The 15,856-nt window shown below is 37.0% G+C and overlaps 1 protein-coding gene and 1 long non-coding RNA gene across 2 annotated transcripts in view; both read left to right on the top strand.

Moving 5' to 3' along the window:
- The window catches only part of LOC310898187, a 42,673-nt gene extending 32,059 nt beyond the window's left edge, over nucleotides 1-10,614 (top strand). Inside the window, exon 3 of the long non-coding RNA XR_014583066.1 lies at nucleotides 6,236-10,614. This is a non-coding gene — a long non-coding RNA (uncharacterized lncRNA). The remainder of the gene's footprint in view (nucleotides 1-6,235) is intronic.
- Nucleotides 1-15,856, top strand: part of LOC310899249 (inositol 1,4,5-trisphosphate receptor-interacting protein-like 1) — a 417,910-nt gene that overhangs the window by 239,388 nt on the left and 162,666 nt on the right. The window lies entirely within an intron of this gene.

A 15,856-nucleotide genomic window follows, 5' to 3' on the forward strand; every position in this document is an offset into this window, starting at 1 on the left:
CTTTTGGCTGTAAGTTAATTGAATCTGACCTACAAGGAAGTTTGTTATAGCTTGTCTCCACAGAATTATAGTCAATTTGTTGTTTTCCTAATTAAAAACCTGATTAATGTTAAATTCTCTCAAACTACTCAGACGGTTGTTGTCATTGTCAGCCTTTATTGGCATCAAAACAAATTAGATTTAAGCGTTTTCTAATTTTAAGTAGTTTTCAAAATTACTTCATATAGAAACAATAGCAAATCACTCTGAGAACAATTCTTATACTTTTAAAGCAAATATTTTAATTATTTGCCTATATTTTTCCCTTGTGTACTCCTCTCTATTATCTGACAACACAACTTTTCCCATAGGAAATGCAGTATATTACACTGTTTAATTTTTAATAGCCTTTGTGTGACTTTTTAATGTATTCCCTTGAGAGAAGAGTTTATCTTTGATATGACTTAAAGCTTATATCAGTCTCTAAAAAAAACCCTCAGCTAACACTACAGGATAAGTTTAAATCACATGAAGGCACGTTCAAAACTGTAGTTACTCTAACTGTGCAAATAAGGAATATATACATTGGATGAACCAAAGAGAGTTTGGGCTTACCACATAGTCAACTTAACTAGCTTAATTATATTACATGATTTGTGAAACTGGAAAAAGTATAAATGTTTTTTCTCATTTTACCTGAGATGTTCCATTCTGATTTTGGTAAAACACTCACTTTACTTATTAGTATTATTCACTTTACTTCTTCTCTCTCAGTCAAGTAAACATTCACAAAAATTGAGCAAGTATGAATTTCTAAATTAATATGCTGCCTGAAAAACAAAAGTCGATGTGTATCCTTCTGGAAATGTTGAAATCAAGTATTTTAGCAGTTTTCATTTCTCTCTGTGAATAATGTTAGTCTCCCCAAACTGACATTTTTTGGTAAATCGTCTCTTCATCAAAATATATTCAGTCATTTCTGTTGTAAATGAAAACACCATAAAAATGTGTAAAAATGTGAGCTTAGTAATTTGGGGTAAACCTGAATAAAATTTTTTTTTGAGAAACCAAGGTAGTTGAGGTGTTTTTTGTTTTGTTTTGTTTTGTTTTGTTTTGTTTTCCATTGGAGTTGATGTAGAAAACTGGGCAGATAGAAAACATCTTTGGTTTTTCTCTCTTCTCACATAACCCATAACCAAAACAGCTGTTGCAGCAGTTGCATGTGATATGCCTCTATACATGCTTTAGCACCATCTAGCAACCCCCCAAGATACTGCATTTCATCACCTGCTTTCTCTTGTGCTGTTGCCTTTAAACAGAAGTCTAGACAATTGCTTTTAATTTCCCCAAATGAAGCCACAGATGTTGCCAATTAATATGCTTTAATATGAAATAATATCCAAGAATGCTGGGGAAAGTCAAGATAGGATTTCCTAAGTATGTTCCCTCTTGCAACCTGAACAACAGGGTGCCTGGTAAGTCCTGTCTCCAGAACTGTATATGGACTTGATTCACCTTTTGCAGGTATGTACACACATTTTTTAGGTATGTACTGATATAGTACCATGCAAGGTCCTCTTAACTGGTAATAAATGTAGAAGAGAGAGTTAGCATTGAAACTGGATCACCTTTATATGGATTACATTAAGCTCATTCTTTCACCAGATGTCTTCTAGTGCAAATCGGACTTGTAAAATTTGATTGCTGTGTATAGCTCTGCATCACCTGTTTGTAACTCTTTTGGTCTTAAGCAGGCACTAGCCAGTGATGATGTTTGAGACATTTCCTTCCAGTCAGGTACCTCTAAACTCTGGGCTACGCACCAATTCACAGCTAAGACAGTTTGGAGAACTGATTCAATAAAGAAAATTTTTACAGGCAATGGAATTGATGTATAACTACTTTTTACTGTTCTTTAAGGAGATGGATACTAACAGAGGTCGAGATGTCTTTCCATACAACTGCATGCAAAATTGAACTACAGCAGCAATTTCTTTTGTCCAGGAAGGAGAAAGAAACTATGTACTAGTGACAAACTATGTCCTGGAAAACATGGTAAAATAACTTTAAATGCTCCTATGCAGAGTGAAGGGCTTGTTGCAATGTGTTCAGAGCTGGGGCTTCAGTGCCACAGAAAATTGAAGTCCTTACCTCTCAAATTGAGCTGTGAATATACAGAGATTTACAGAGGGAGAAAATCCCCTAAATGAGCAAAATCAAAACTGCTCTACTGTACACTCAAGCACAACTTCCAGATGTCTGTCTGGAGGGTGTCACTGGTAATCTGAACAACTGCTATCACACCTACGTTATGATCTAGAACACCTAACCCATTACTAATCAGTAAAGTGAGTGGCTTGAACCCTTCCAGCAACAGGGGTCTTGACTTGGTTATGAGGATTTTTCTGAGGAAAAACAAAACAAAAACTAAAACTTGATGAAATAGAAACTTTCTACTAGAAGCAGACCTATTTTGATTAAACTTTCATTGGGAAGTGTTTTTTGATCCCAGGTGGAATTCCTTGATAAAATTCTAGCAAAAAAGTTCTAGAGGAGAGCTTGATGAAGCCAAGTCCCCAGTGGCAACAACCATTATGTCCAAACTGCCCATGAGCAGTGATAGTCCAAATTAAACTAGACAGCCTCCCATCCAGTCCCTTGCTTTGCTATTTTTATTAGAATTCTTTTTCTATACAAAACATTGTGGACTTTGTTTGTTTGCTTTTGTTGTTTGTTTTTCTTTTGTAACTTAATCTCTTTATTTCTTGTCCTGTGTACACAGGGCTTGTAGAAGTACCTCTCCCTGAGGCTATCTTTTACCTAGGCAAAGTTATTACTATGTCCCCTCTTCAATCTTATTCTCTTTAAGCTAAAACCCCCAGTTCTTTCAATTTTTACTCATAGGTTTCTAGATCCGTGATCACTCCTGATGTGTTCTTGTCACCTGGGGATTATGGCATTAATGGTGAACATGAGCCCTTGCTATGCCACATTCAGATACAATGAAAACAAAAGCAATAATAGCACTGTGAGAGACAGCATTGCAAAGCAGTACTTCTGACCTAAGTCTCATACTTACTCTCATTAGTGGATAACTTTGAAAGTACAATGATGTTGGCCTAGTTTAAGTTGGGCACAGATGCTCAAATATGTTAACAGTTTTATTTTACATCACTCGATGTTCTGATAGGAAGCCATGAAATATGCATAATATTTTGATGTCTGTAACTTGTCTCCTCTTTAGCAATGCTTGCAGGCTACCAAGAAAATTGTCAGTCTAGATTTGTTTAAAAAACAATTTTAAATCACTCAGGGTTTTTAATGCATCCTGTTTGTAAATAAAAGAAAAAAGGAATCCATTTCTCTTGAGAAGGCCTATGTCCTCCATATCATGTTAAATAATTAACAGCACTCACTGTGCCAGCAATTATTAGGAGACATTCCTGGAGTTGGCCTCTTGCTCTCAACAAACACATTGACTAATTTTGACAAATGCTACTGCTCTCAGAAGTGTGCTTATTCCTGGTAGCACATTTAATGATCTGCAGAACATGTCCCCTTCTAATACTTACCAGTCATAGAAAGTACCTCCTACACCCTGCAATTAAAGCATAGTCTGTAAAATAATTAGTCATAGGGAAAAAATGTCAAACAGAAACAAGGGTTCCTAAGATCATATCATTTTAGCAATAATTGTTGAGCAAACTAGGGATCTATTCAGAAACGTGCTCAAAGACATAATTTCAATGCTAATGTTATTTTTAAGGAGAGTTTAAGTTTAAGAGCAAATTAAAGAAATATTCCAAGTGGGTGAATTTCATAAAAATAATATACACTGCTTGGATATTTTTAAAACCATGTTGCTAAATTAGGATTCCATTCCTTTTCTAAAATGTATCAGAGGTATAAATTCCTACATGAGAATCAGTTAGCTAATGTGAAATCTCATTAATATAATTTAATTTCACAAGCTATTTCAGACACATTCTTACCTTCCTTCTAGGAGAAAATAGAGAGGAAACATTTAAGAAAAAATAAATGTTAATGGAAAAACAACATATTTAATTAGGAGCAGAATTGATACAGTTACCAGATCCTGTTATATATTCAGACTACGGATTCAAGTTAATGCCAAAAGCATTTCTCATCCAGTGCCTCTGTGGAGGGGTGCCTCTCATCACAGCTGCCTAAAACCCTCATCATGTCCCCTCTTTGCACATCACTGGCCACATGCACTACCTAAACCATGGTAACCCCATGGGTTTGCTGGACAGGGGCAGCTATTTGACCTCACTTTCATTCAGCAGTAAAATTTTCTACTTCCTGAGTCTTCAGTGGGCACTGTCTAACATTATGAGCAGTAAAATTTTCTACTTCCTGAGTCTTCAGTGGACACTGTCTAACATTATGATCTACGTTATTAGTTTGAGTAGGCTTTTGGGAGATCTTCTATAAAGCCTCAGCTAAGCTGTCTTCAATAAGAAGGGTATCTTTGCATAACATATGCCATACCTCTTGACAATGGAAATCAACATTGTATCAAGTCCATCTTTTATCATAGAGAGCCTCCTTTGACCTTAGAGTCTTTGCTCAGTATTACAGCTTTTTCTGTGTATTACCAGTGTTTTAAAGTGTCATTGGACTTTTCTGCACACTTGGCTTCTAATGCACAGATTATTATTGTTATTCTGATTCTTTTTTACTTTTAATAGAAGGTATTTCCTCATTTTTAGAGGTGTTTGATCTAATGGAGGCAAGCCACAGATGGCTCTTACAAAATCTCATTAGTCTCTCTAAAAGAATGTTTCGTTACTGTGTGGGTGCAAACATCCTTTGTTTTCAAAGTAATTGTAATATATCGTCTGTAAGGTGCAGCACAAAATATTCCAGGTTTTACATAGTAATTGCTTTCCTTATGAAAAGACATTGAGGTCTACAGAACCCTTCTTGACCTTGGACATGTCAGTTTGCTTGTATTTCCTTTTTAATTGTTTCATTTTTACCTTACAACACAAGTTCTTAGACCCAGAGATTAGCTTTCAAATATGTCCATATAACAAGATACAGATGCCTCTGTACAGCCAGGGCTTCTGTGCTAAGTGTAATAAAAATAAACAACAGTAACAGTAGATGAAATACTGAAGGCCCTTATCCCACTGCGTTATTAACGTGCAGAAAAAGGATTCTGAGGATGCTATCCATGAGGATCTCAGCATCAAGCTACAGACTCATGAGTAGAGAGATTAAATTCAAGACATGAAGTCAAAGCAATTCACGCTCTAGTCACTGCATATAGATTAGTGGACTTCACTTTTGTACATAGCTTCACTTCAGGAAAAAAAAAAAAGAAGTAGTAGAGGAATGTGGAAATAATAAAATAATATCTGATGGAGGTAGTAGCATAGAATAAATTAATGATTCTTAATTAGGAATTTATCTGAAATGTGGTTTGCCAGGGCAAGCCATGCCAGTCTTAGGTTCATACTTTATTGTAAGTCCATTTTAAATAACCCTCAGTCTGAAGATCCATGGATAGAGAACTGTGAAGATTTGCACTGCAGAGTGCATTGTTACAGTGCATTAGTTAGAGTAAGTACACCCTCAGTTTTTGTGGTTTTGTTTTTTTTTGTTTGTTTTTTTTTTCTTCCTTAGTGGGTAACTTGCATAAGAAAGGAAAACAAATTGCAAACTGTTCTCTTAAATGAACTATTCAAAAATTTTCTATGAGAGAATATTGAGCTGTAATGTTTTCCTGTTTTAGTATTGATAGTAGCTTGAATACTTCAATACTCATAGAAAGAAAACTTCATAAGAACACAAACAAATCAAATGTGTGGAGTTTTCCCACACTACTTCTTCAATTCTCATTATGAACTTGCATGTATAATCACAGTAGCACTGAGATGGCAGCTGTAACAGCTGGCGGTGTGTGACCATACATGAACAATCAAAATGCTTGTGTTACAACTGCCACTTAGTGCAGCAACACTCTGCACTTACTATGGGTAAGCACTGCTTTTGCTACGATCATTATTGACAGACAGTACAAAAGCTGACTGCTTCTCTGTGTAAAAAAAAACAACTTTTCATTCCAGCAAAACTATTTTCTATGACTCCTGAGGTTAGATTAGTCCTAGCAAAGATCAGTTTGATTTTTAATTGTAATAGATTTATAATGTGGTTTTCCAGTAACATTTTCATTATGTCAGGAAACCACTGTGTTCTTTCTGATTTATTCTAATTTGCTTTCTTCTAGAAAGAAAACTGAATACATTTGGACTGCAGAGTCAAAAGCACACAAAATCTTATCTTTTAGAGAAATGGTTTCTATGAAGCTTACATGTAAACAAGCACTGAACACCCTTATCTATGCTAGCTGAAGGAATATAAGTAGTTACCATCAACCTGATTCAAGGACTGCTAGAACAGGTATATCACATTCAGGGGAGTGAATGCACAGACAGACAACTGCGTTACCAGCTGTATGTGCTATTAATAACTGCACAACTATCATTTACTAAATAAACTTGTGTAGGAAGACAAAAGGAAGGAAAATTTAAGGTGTCCATTTTTAATTGCATATTATTTCTAAACAGTGCTTTATGAGGTGTTAATGTTATTTCTTTAATAGGTATTCATGACTTTTCTTTTGAGTATTAGGATATTCCTTATGCCCATTTTTAAATAGCATGTCTAAATGGTAGGCAAAATATATTTTCTTGTGAGTTAAATCTGGATGGGAATGATCTATTTATGTGAAATTAGTTCAAAATTTTAGATTGAAAAAATGTGCAGATTTACCAAGATGTTGTAGTATGATCAAATTAAAACTTTTTCAGGTTGAAGGCTGATTTCAGTGTAAATTTTTGATAAACATCTTCCAGCCAAATGACTATCAGGGTCCAGTACTCAGGATTTTTGTGCTGCCCAGTACACATTTAGAAACGTCAGATCTCTGATGTCTTGTGCCTTGGGACTGGATTCACACAGTGAGTTCTTGTTGTTCTCCACCATCACCTCTCTTACACTGGGCCCGACACAGCCAGCTGGCCAGACCTTGGTGACAATCACTTCTTCCTATCACCATACCCTATGGGAAGGGTTTCATATGCTAAAAGAAAACTGGGCAACATTATTCAAGACTTTTTATCCTTCAGTGGGGAAACCGCAAGGACGAAGAACTGTAGAGCAAGAAGAGACCTGCTGAGATCTGAGCTCTCTGCTGTACACACAGCAACAGAAGCCATGCAGCGGAGGGGTTGGTGTCAAGGCATTGTGTTAACTCATAAAAAAATTAATTGGGGGTCAAAATCAAAATAAAGAAAATATTATTTCTGGTCTGATCTCCTTGCTCTTTTCAGCCTGTGAGACTTTAGCATAGAAATCTGAGGTGCATTATTTTCTCATGCCTGCCTGTTGTTTTTTTTTTTTTCCGTTCTAACAGCTGAAATTTACTAGAGTGCTTTGACTTATGGAGCAAAAGAGCATAGTGTTATGGCTGCATACTAGAAAGTTACTTTTGATGCTGTCCAATACATTGGAACAGTCTGTTACTCCTTTCTCAGCCAAGCAAAATCTACTCACTCGTGCATTTTTTGGCAGTGATATGTGTTTTGAAGAAAAGCTGCTATTGTTCCAGTGCCTGATATTATAACAGACCTTAACTCTTTTATATATGATCTGCACTGGAGACTGTTACAGGTAGTAGTTTCACTGGCATTTTACTGAACCCTCTGCAGCAAGATCTACAAATCATATTCAGACAAAACTCATAAAAAATAAAGCCCAGAAGTTCAAAACAAACAAGGCCTGTAAAAAACTTTTCTTTGACAGTTGCATCAAAGAGAAGGAAAAAAGTACCCTCCACAAAAACAAAAGACACAAAAATCTGTCATTCATCTTATTCATCTTATATTAATGTTCAACATAGGCAAGAAATAAATATGAAGAGAAGAGCAATCTAGGAATTAACATGGTGGTAAGAACACTGAGCTTCCTATATTGTCTAAGTGTATTTGTCATTGTATATGTCATTAAAATGAGAAGTAACCCTCTAGATTAAAGTAGCCTAGGCCAGGTGTGTGGACAAGCAGGCTTATATTTGCTGTACTCAGGTAACAACTTTAAATAAAAAAAAAATTGCTTGAGGATAAATTCTGAGCATGTTAAAGCTTCCCAAATAACAAGACAGATAGCCAAAAATGTCTCACAATACCACTACTAGGCATATCACTTGCAAAGTGCAAAGCACGGGAGGCAACAGTTACAGCAAGCAAGAAACCAGCATATTACCCACAAAATAATTGTTCTTTGTCCTCCTATGCTGTCCAGGACTTAGGCCACTAACACTTAAATATGATAAGACATCAAACCCTCCCCCCAACAAGAAAGTTATGCAGAGAAATCAATGTAGAATTTAAAAATAAAAATAAAAAGCTTGGAAAGTGAAATGTAAATGAAAACTACCAAAAAGAGAAGGTTGCTGTCTTCCACTGCTGAATCTCAAAGCAGCTCACTAACTCCAGAGCACTACAATACAGTGACTAAAAAACTGAAGTTCTGTGGTTCACTCATTCCCTAAGAAGAAAAAAGAGAGAGAAAAGCGAAGCTTGGCTCTCAGGCCGGATTTGTAGAGACTTGCCTATAATGCATGCTTCTTGCTTGTTTTCTCTGCCTGGCACATTGCATATTTAAACAGTCGCTGCAACACTAGACACTGTAGGTTGTATTGTACCCCAAAAGTCAGCTGTTCTGAAGAGAGCAGATAACTCTGGATCACAAGACTTACAATGACTCTCTGCATCCCATTATTAACCACTCAGCCCATTTCCTTCCTTTAGGTTGAAATCGCAGACTCATTTTAGGCAGCAGCAAAGATTGTATTAAATTCTGTAGAGCCAGTATCCTATCCTTTGCATCAAAGTTCTGAAAAAAAGTTCACATCAACCTTTTGATTTTTCAGAGGGGGAATACATCATTAATATCATGGTGGTAGAGTACACAATAGATATATTTAGAGGTTCTCCACACATAGCAGCATTTCAGTTGCCCTATATTTCAATGCCTTTGGACAAACAAACGTGGTAAAATAGAATACTGATATAATGAAATGTCATTCATCATTCAGCGTTACAGATGATGTTACAGAAAGCGCCAAGTATAGAAATCTGTGTACTGAAACCAACATTCATCTTCAAAAAATCAATGGGCTAAGTAATAATAACTAACCCAAAAGAAAATATATTTGCAGAAGCTCAGCTACGCATGAAGAAAATGGATGTGAGCAAAGAACAAATGCTCAACAGGAAGTAATACAACAATTTTTTATGTGCTGAAGATTTAGCCACAGAAAATTTTAGCTTTTTCTTTTCAAATCATACATTCTGAGTTACACCAAATTTACACAACATATGTTTTACATCCCATAAGAGATTCATTGAGACCACTCAAAGGTCTGCCTTTGTTTTAAAACCAGACTATAAAAATCCCATGAAGATTAAAACAAAGAGAATCCCCCAAATTAGGTAGCACACCAGAACATAAGAGAATACTTGAAGCAGTCACACTGTCCATGTGGCAGGGATAGAGAGGAGCTAACCCTAACTAAGAACTTGTCTATCACTATTCTATTATTCAGTGTTTGGATTTAAACGCAGGGAAAAAAGAAAAGAAAAAAGAAAAGAAAAAAATAAAAGAAAAAGCCCTTCACACTTCTAAGAACTGGGAAAAAAAAAAAAAAAAGATTTAATTCATATTAGTATCTACAATGAAACATAAATTATGGTAGAATATGTTAATTTCCCTGAGTTAAATTACTTACTCCAACTAACACAGAATAATTCCATCCTTCAGGGCAGGATACTCTGAACTAAGACCCATGTGCAGGAGACAGAATGCCTTATAGCATTCTCACAAAAAACACATGAACATCACAGAAGTAGATTACCCACTAGAGTGGGTGAGGCTGTAATCAAGGAAAGTCCCATAATTACAACAATTACAATATCAAAAGACTGAGGTGGAAAAATTCTCCAAGACCATCATCTGAATGGGTTTGCAATGTACACAAAATGAACTCCAACTGTAAAGACGATGGAAGACTGCCCTGACACATGACTCCCCATGTTTCATCCACGGGGAGACAGCACTGCACATTGGAAATGTCACCATGCAGGAGCTCAAGCCTGCCACCAAGGAACTTCTATGAATTTCTCTAGATCCATATCTGCCAGATTTAAAACAATATGCTTCACTCGGCTGTCACAATGGGGAAGTAAAAAAACCCTGGCAGAGGCCTTGCATAATATTAACTGCATGCTTAATTCCTAGCCCAACTTTTGTGAAGACAGCATGGGGTGACTAGTAAATTGCTGGGGAACTGCAAACATCTCTGAAACGTGGACCTCTTTCCCAGCAGGACAGAAGTACCAGCAAAAACTCCTAGACTCAGCAGACAAAAATGATTTTGTCACTATCTGAGACATTCCTAGTAATGAAGATACTACATAAAAGCTAAACTGTGTTTGAGCCAAAAATAATTTGAGGACTTATACCGTAGTGACATTTTGCAGAATCTGGCATCTGTTTAGTACTCGTTGCAGCATGCAAAAGTGCCTGTTGGACTACTAAGCCTGTTTGTTTTGAAATGTCTTACCTTAAAAGCACATAGCTGCCTCATTAAAGAGCAGCTCTGAGATAAATTATAGCTAAATATATTAAAATATATAGACTTCTGTTATAATATCTTTGAAATTTGTTTACTGAATAACTGAATATCTTTCATTCTGGATTAGGGACCATGAACTATAGAACTCAAGGGCTGTTGCAGTTACTTATAAGGTCCTTAAAAGGAAATGCTTTGTTTTTTTTTGTTTTTTTTTTCCCCATCGTAAACTATTTACACCTAACAAGCTCAGAAAACAGTCCCTTTCCACACAGCACATAACTTTCAATTCACTGAAATGTATAGACAATGCTTTCCTGATGAAAAGTTTGTATCCCAGAGTCTGATGAATAGAAATTCTGCTACTAAATTATTGTTAATTACAAATTCAGTCAAGAACGCGTCTCATTCACTTCTAATGTAGTTCAGATTATAGAAAGATGAAATGTAAAAATAAGAATGTTTCCTTTAGCCCCCAAGACATTTTTCAGAAAAACAAGATGTTCTTTCTTTCTTTGCTCAAATCATTCTGTTGCTCCTGCCTGAGAACGATGCTTAACTCATTTAAAGAAAGCAATTTGATTTTTATTTTTCTGTTGCTATGCAGGAGATACAAGCTGCTTTCTTGTTTCGTTTTATGACAGACAAATTATCTTTGCAGCACCAGCAGTTGGTTTCAGTGTCTGTCCACTGGATCTGAATGTAACCTCTCATGCAAACTCAGAAGCAAGTATGGACACACAGTTAGCACAGGTTTCTAAATGAGGTCCACCGAGAATTACCAGATCTTAAGAAAAATCAGCAATCAACAAGCTCCAGAAATGCAGCCTAAGCACCATGTCAATGATGATTCTTTAACAAAAATAACAGTATTTGTAACACTTGCTGTAAGCAAGCATGAAATTGGAGGCAGTCTCGAAAGAATAAATCTGCAGCGCTGTATATAGAAGTACTTCATGCTAGAAAATGGACTTTAATTGGAACATCACTGGTGTCAAATTTCTAATAAAATGTTTAAAGACAAATGGAGATAGCAGAACCCCGGGAGCTCTGCTAATGTAAAAACATCTGTTAATTGCTATGGATTTACATTTTTACATTAGCACAAAGTCTGAGGCACAAAACTGATAAAGGGATACAAAGGCTTTGTATGTGCCTAAGCTCCTTCCAGGCTGCCACCTAAATGGTGTGCTCAGCCAGCGTGGAGCATCCGTGATTTTGCAGAGCCTGCTCCAACCCCTCTGCCGCTGGTGCAGCCGGTGGGGATTAACTCCCACCTATGTTCTGGGTCATGCTTTAGCAGTACTTCCATGCACAGGTTACCACAGACAGCTAAGGATTTAGCTGCCCTACCTCTTTGTGCATTCAGAGGTAACCCAGTTTTGTTCAGTCTTTCCTAAACTGACTGGAAGACAGAGGATTGCCATTTCAACAGTCTCATTGCCTGCTTCCTTGAATCTCTCTCACCAGCACTGGAGCATGACGTAACTATCCTCTGAAGCATAACATTCTGCTGAGCCCCACATTTTCAATAAGAAATCAGATAACAAATTATTGCTTGTACTCAGAGTAAGACCCATGGGGGGGTCTCGGGTGTCCCTGGGGACCAGACCATTAAAAGGATGTTAAATTTAAATCTACAGGTAGCAACACATGGAGACACTTAAGAGAAATGGATCCAGGTAACTTCTGTCCCTCTCAAACATGTCAGGTACAGTCAGCCAGTGTAAGCAGTATGGACACACGGCCAACCCAGCTAACAATCTGCAAAATAAAATAATAGCAATGCCAGACATATGTTTTTATTTCCTACTCAAAATATGAAGAAAAAAAAATCTTCAAATTGATGTCTCTTCACTAAATGAATAGTTTGAAGCTTGGATATTACAGAATGTCTCCAAGTACTTTCAAAGTCATAAAAAAATTTGCAAACTCAGAAATGGTCATTTGGGATGTGTGGGGTGAAGCGAGTCTGTTGAGAGAAACAGACAGAAATGAACAGTGCAGTCAAAAGCTACTCTGCAGTCCATTACAGCTCAACAGCAGAGGAAAGCTGTGCAAAAAGACAGATAGATATGTGCATATATATTTGTGCAAATGGGCCTCAGCAGATAAAGGTCTCTCTTGCATTTCTGACTAGGGCATCAGAGCACGGAGGCAACTGTCAAGGGAAACCGGCTTCATGCTCAAGGAGAAACTGGCACACCATGGAGAAAGAGAAGAGACAGAGTAGTGCAGAGGCTATTCCTTTGCACAGCCATCCTTCCGCATGCTGCTCTCTGAAGACACAACTTTCACACCAGTGGCAGCTTCTAAATCAGGGCTTTAGTCTTTATACCACTGATCTCATCCTGCTCCAGCAATCCCTAGGTTCTAACTGTTATTTTTCATGATATTATTTGCAGGGGAGATGAGTGAGTGTGTGAAGACAAACTCAGAGTCTTTAAAACAGACCCATTGTGGTGGGACTGGTCCCAAGCAGCAGAAATCCTTGGAGATATCAAGGACTTGACTGGAAAAGACACTGAGCAACCTGAGCTCAGCTGGCTCTGCTCTGGTCTGGGTTCAGCAAATGATCTCCAGAGGTCCCTTCCAGCTTGGGTGGAGGCTACAAGGTTGTGGGTTTCAGATTGTATCTCAGCAGGGCTTTGGTGGTTCTCCTTTCCCACCATTATCCTATACCACACTCCTTGCTAATTAAGAACAGGAAAGGGAATAACACCGGGGATCTAAGCACTGGATTTGTATCCACTGAAAGAAAATAACAAAAGGATTAACAACAAATCTTGTTTTTCATATGGTCATTTGAAGTAGTGGTTTACATAACATTCATGACATTTCTGTTTACAAAGAAAACTAAAGTGCTGCTAGTGGTGAAGAGACCATGTAGGCCACAGTTTTCTTTTCCTTACTCTGCCTGTAGAGAACAGCTTTTACAGATGCTGGTGGTGTTTGGTTTTGTTTTCATCTTCTGCGTTGATTTTTCAATTCTGTTGGCTAAGTAAAATCTGCTATTCTGAATAGAAAAGCATTCACTTCAGTGTTCAGTCATCTTCAAGGGACTAATAGTTGTAAAGCATTTTCAGTTCACCCGAGGAAGGCCTATAAAACCAAGCTGAATGTGCTTTCAAAGGCAGAGAATGCCCAGAAAACCTGATACCTCACTCTGTTGTAAATAATAATTAGACATTTTTAACAAGTTAAGTCAGAATGAAATAATTAAAATTTATACATTAAAGTGAGAAAAAAAAAACACACACACAACACTTCCAAGATGAAGTTCATTTTATTAAGCAATTTCAAATACTAAAGTTTATTACAACATAGAATTTTTACTCCTTTAATTGAATTTCTGGCACTAAAAGCTTGGTAATTTGAATATCTAAATGATCTGCAAGGAAATAAGTGAAGTTTTATACATTTTAAGTGATAGTAATCACTTATGTCACACATCTATGGGATGGCCTGTGGAGTTCTGTCAGGATCAACACATAGGGAGGCACTTGGCAATTCTGTCCCAGAAGAGACAAGGACTAAACTGGGTTTCATTAAGCCATAAATCCATCTCTGGTACCACTTGCTGCAGGGGCACAGGGAACAGGGACAGCTTTAGTCCTGATCCACAGTTCTGAGCTATTCCTGCCTGCTGTTTGCTCCCACAGGTATTTCCCACTGCTGTCCTTTATAAAAGGATGCCTGCTTTTATCCCAGGTATAAAAACCTTGATGTAGGTAGTCTGGCCAGCAAAGCAAAATGTTTCCCTCTATCATAATTTGGGTCAGAATTTGGGCCAGAATTTGGGCTTCTAGTGATAAAGCTTTAGCTTGCAATTAAAAAATAAATAAATCATTATTGCTTGGCAAGACCTCTTTTTCCATTGCTACTCCTAAAAGAAAACATATTATAAATATATGAAAACTGCCTTTGGTTGAATCTTGTACTATTGGAGTCTATACATCATAACATATCAAACACTAAAAACAATTTATTTCAAATTGTTTCACTGAATATGCTCACCCGTTTTCTCCTCTCTTCCCCTTTTCTGGAGAAAGTAAAGGGGAATGAAGAAAGCAGGAAGAGGAAAGAGAAAGGTGAGGGAAAGTGAAAGGGTATGAAAGGAGACGGGAAAAGGAATGAGAAGGGAAATGGAATAGAAATAATATGCATAAGAAGTCATTTTTAAGCAGTGAACAGAAGTGTTATTAACTAATCTTTGTGTGTCTGATCTTCATATGAAAGTTGCAATTTGCTGTAAAGAAGGCTTTTTTTTTCTGCTGTATGGTAAGCTTTGTATGCTATATAAATGCTTGTTTAAGGGAAGTTTGACAAAGCTTGAAGGACTAACCTCATAAAATGTCCCTGTTTAATAGGAAATGTTCTGCAAAAAAGAGGCAAATATATCATACTTATAAAACTTTTAAAATTATTATTACAGAAATATAAATGTATGCAACTAAATCTTCATCTCCAAGATCCAGCTGGTCATTGGAACCTCTCAAAAATTTTCTTCTTCCAATATAAAAAAAAATAAATCATCCTATTTCCAGGTCAGTTTTAAAATGAGGTGATCATACATTAAGTCCTCTTTGATAAGACAGAGGAATAGGTCTGTCACAAATGGTGTCCAGTCACCAAAATAGCTTGCCCAATATCAGTATGATTATAAGACTCCCTTCTGGAGGCACAGCAGCGGACTGGCTCTCATGCATTGTCTCTAACACAACTGATGTGATGATATCAGAGTGTCTGTGCCAATGCACATCCAACACACTGGTGGCATTTGAGGGCCCACCTCAGAAGAACTTCATGTGACTACGAGTATGCTTATGCCCTTTGTGCTGTTCCATATAATGAATGTTGGTCCTGCTACATAAACGCCAGATCTATTTGTTTTGCCTTATAATGTGAGATAACTGCAGTAAGCAGGACTGTTGGGTGCTTCTGAACATTTGCTGTTCTCCTAGGAAATAATGGCAATTTTGAAATAACAGTTACCAAGATTCCATTTACCCTCAGGCCTTAGTCTGTGATAACAGGGTAGATTTATCACCGTAGCTATAATCTGACAAAACTGATGGAAATAAAGCTTTAGTAAAATGAGCCACTGGAAAGCACTTTAATACACATACAGTAAGTCAAAAGATTCATCAAGGGCAGAGGGTCACTTTAATCCTTTAAAGTAAATTGGAATCACTTTTAAATCACAGGAACATA

This window comes from Anser anser (genome assembly GCF_964211835.1).
Source record: "Anser anser genome assembly, chromosome: 4".
NCBI lineage: Eukaryota > Metazoa > Chordata > Aves > Anseriformes > Anatidae > Anser > Anser anser.